Consider the following 4,541-nt stretch of genomic DNA (forward strand, 5'->3'; position numbering starts at 1 on the left):
ACTCTCCTTAGGCACACTCTACATCATTGATCACTTTCCTCTTTGGCCCCATAATCTCCTTGATCAGAAAATTTGGGACACTACCGAGTTACATGACATTACAGTACAAGTTCAAAGAGCAAGAATTTTTAAAAATCACATTTCATTATGTTTATTATGGACATTGCAAATATGGCATCATTAGGCACTGAAGGATTAAGTGACACAGGACCAACTGTAGATGATATTTTGCTTGTCTGTAGGCAACAGAAGGCTGGTAACAGTGAGGTCTGTCTTATATATGTAAGCAACACCCTTCTCAAATATGAAAGAGAATTTGGGATTGGGTTATTGATATCTTATCTGCAAACACCATTAGAACAAATCCCTCTATTCATTAAGAGAATGTAACTTATATATCTATCCCAACCACCTTGAATACACAGATACAAAAGGGACATTTGTATTCTTAAGAAAGTAGATACACACACACACACACACGCGCGCGCGTGCGTGCACACACACACACACACACACATACACACTACAAAATGGATGGCCTGGGTTGTATATTGGCTCATGATCAGTTATACATACTGTTCACAGGGATAGACTCATTTTGATACTTTATATGGAAGGATATACTTTGGCCCAATTGAAACAATTATTGCAACTTGGCCATTGATGCAATCTCTTCATCATACTTACAATCCAAGACTCTGATCATTTTCAAAGCATGAATTGATTCTTCATTATTCTTTAAATGGTAGAGAACATTTTTCTACTATATTTTCTTAATTTTCCTTCAATTTTTTCCAAGTTTCAAGTATCCCAAAGATTAATGGCTCTTGTGCTCTAATATACAAATTGTCTTTCCTGGATTGATATACTGTTTCTCTAAAGAAGTCTGATGATGCTTCATAGAAACAAACACAAATAGAAAACCATAGGTGTAAATGCCAACATCTCACTTGCACAATCACTAGAAGAAAATTGATGAATATACTAAAGAGTACTGAAAATTTGCTATCCAATCAAATGATCATAGTTTAATTCTAAAATGATTACTATTTAAAATATCTGTTACACTCTCTATAGTTCAAATAAACTGATATCATATATTCAAAGCAATGACATGATTATTTAAAAATTTTGTTGCACCACATATTGCATATTTGAATTGAAAATCTTTAAAGAAATGCTTATATATTAAATAGCCCTGTATCTATAAACATAGGCAAACATATGTACATATACATACATCCTATATATAAATTTCCTATATGTAAGCATCTTATAGATAAGAGAATATAAATATATAACACTATGATCATTTCACAGTTCTTTATTTTTCCTGAAGATATACATTATTTATTCTTTTCTTGTATGTTATTTCTTCACTTTCTTTTGAAAAATAAGTCTGTTACTATAACTTTTGATAATTAAACCTGCTTTAACTCTAGTCTAACCATTGTAGAGCCACATAATGGAACGACAACTTATGCAATTAAAGACGAAAATATAGCTTGAGATACAATATACCACTCATGTTTTACACCTATTCTTCTAATACATCCATGAAAAAAGTTTTTTGCAATCTCTGTCAGTTTGCAATACACACATATTTCAGAAATTATGTCCATCTTTCCTCAGCCTCCCATACTACTGAGATTACAGACATGTGTTACCACATCTAGCTATGTCAATGTAGTTTTTAAAATATTTACCAGACTGAGGGTTTAGTTGTTTTAGAGCACTTTCCAGGCATGAGTTACTTGAGGTCCTCAGTTTTATCCCTAGCTCCAAAAAGGAATAGCTCTAAGAATCTCAATCTAGGTTTATATAAAGTGAAAAAGAAATGCTAGAGAGGTGAACAGAAGACAAGCAGTATCTATGAGATGTGGAATCAAGATGCTGAAATACAGTAATGCAAGGAAGAAGAGGAAGGAAGTGGGTCCCTGGGGCAGCAGGGATTTGAAGCAAAAGGTGAGCAAAGTGAGACTTCAGTGCAGAAGGAGGTGGCAGGAAGTGGTTCTTTATCTAAGCTCTGACTCACTGCATGGGAGGGTTGGCTTGCACCTACAGATGTACAGTGACTACCTGTGGCCTTAGATGCCTCCAGAGAGAAACACACCAGTGGAATAGAACAGTAGACACAGAGCAGACTGCAGTGGCTGTTGAATTATTCAACTTCGTATGTCCCTGAGGACAGGACTACTGGCTGGTATTAACCTTTGAGAGGGGACAACTGAGCTTGAAACTCAGAGTAAACACAGGTTGGCTCCACGTGCCAGCTCCCAGTGTCAGGGTGAGGGGAAACTAAATTCAAGTCAGCATGAGACCAAAGAGCTGAGTTCAAGCTAGAAGGAAGCACACAGAGTACGGGACACTGCATAAACTGGGTCCCATCCTCACAGTGAGAAACTAGCCTGAACTTCAGTGGAAGTGAAGGTGTAAGCTTGTGTGATTCTCCAGTACCCATCAGGAATTCTACAGCTGGGTTGCTGGGATTAATCAGCAGGGATCTGTTTTCTGTTTGCCTATTTTGTCTATCAGTGACAGCAGAGACACAGCTTGATTGAAGTGGACATTATTTTCTTTTCTTTTCTTTTTTGTTTTGTTTTGTTTTGTTTTCCTTTCTTTTTCCTTGATTGATTGTTATTCTTTCACATGAATGATATTCTTTCACACTGTTTCTAGGTATTTTTTATTCTTTTCTGTTCTTGCTTTTATTTACTCACTCTCCTTCTTGTCTTCATTACCAGTTTCCCAAAGTTTGTGTAACTTCCTTTGTCCTCCAGCTTGCTTTTAATCTCTTCCTCTTTTCTATTGCTTTATATTCTGTCCTCAAACCATTTTAAACGTTCTCCCCTGAGGTGCAAATCACCATACTGGGGACACATTTATTGTATATAATTTTGTTTTAGATTTTGTCTATAACCACAAATCTAGTTCATGCGATTGAAGAGGGTAAATCAACAGTTATGACGGCTCGTCCTGTTCCAGCCTGTGTCGGACACTATTGTATTGCTGATTACTCTCCATTAGCAAAGTGCTATAATTCTTCAAAGCAGTGGTTCTTCCTTATAGGCTAAACTGAGCTGTAGAATGAGCATAAAAGACACCATAGACCAGAGTCAAAGGACCAGGATCTAGACCAGAGAGGCAGCAACTTCTCATCCCCGATAAACTGAAGAGGTAGGATTTCTCACGAGACTCAAAATAGATGGATCATGAAGAAGTAGTCATTTCTAAAGGGTTCCTAATACTAATCACAATGAGTTTTCAAACATTTACTCATGAGTTACACTGAAAAGAAAATACAAAATGAGAAGACACTTAAGCAAAATGCAACCTCAAATTTCTAGCTTACCAAAGGCAAAACCAGGGAGCAATGAAATGGAACATTTCATCGACAGCCTTCGATCTCGACTCTGAAATGGTATCAGTGGAAGAAACAAAGTAGATGAATGAGACTCAAGAAAACGTGAAATCAGAAATAATATCTCCAATAAATACAGTGACAGTGATCATCACTTGAATAGTAATTATAGAGAAGTTACAGATTTTTAAAAATATGAGAGGAGTTAGGGAAATAAGACAAACCATGAAAACCCAACAAAATAAATACATGGAATTCATGAAACACATTCAAACAGGTATAGGGATTGAATATTCTACTAAAAGCATATGCAGCAAAATGAGGCAATGTGGGTGCCAGGGAGATAGTTTAGTGGTTTAAGTGCCTGCCTAGCAAGCAAAAATATCTGGGCTCAATCCCTGGTACCAGATGCTGTAGCAGCCCTGAAACCATAGGCATTCTGTTCCAGCTACCAGAACAGGAGGTACACGCCTGTAATTCCAGCACTGGGTAAGCTGAGACAGGAGGATCACTACAAGTCCAAGTTGTGTAGAGAGATCTTATACCAAATAAATGAATAAATTAATAAATATTTTTAAATGAGGCAATGTGAAGACAAAATATCAAATCTGAAAGATACAATTGTGATTAATGAAGATAAAAAGAACAATTTCTTAAAAATAACAAGAGACCATAAGAAATCAGTTCAATAGCACCAAAATGATGCAAAGAAGAGTAAATTAGTATTGATCAGAGTCAATGAAAAAGCAGGAGATGGCACAAGTGACATAAAAGCAGTTCAAGGAAGAAATGGAAGAAAATTTCCCAAGCGTGGACAAAGAATTTGAAATAATGGTAAGTGAGGCATATAGATCTCCATTTGCCACGATAAAATATCTATACCAAAGAAAATAACAGTCATGATTCCAAAAATTCAACAAATGAAAAAAATATAAAAAGCCATTAGAAAAAAGAAAAAAATCACATATAAAGGAAAAACTATCAGAATTATACCAGACATCACAAAACAGACCCTCAAGTCAAACAGAGCTTGGGAGTATTTCAAGTCCTAAGAGAAAGCAACCTCCAACCCAGACTGGCATAACATACAAAACTCTCTTTCAAAATTGATGGAGAAATAAGATACGTCCATGTCAAAGAACACCTAAAAAAATTATGACTACCAAAACGGTACTCTAAG

The sequence above is a fragment of the Octodon degus genome, unplaced genomic scaffold (genome assembly GCF_000260255.1).
Source record: "Octodon degus isolate 3935 unplaced genomic scaffold, OctDeg1.0 scaffold00088, whole genome shotgun sequence".
Taxonomy (NCBI): Eukaryota; Metazoa; Chordata; class Mammalia; order Rodentia; family Octodontidae; genus Octodon; species Octodon degus.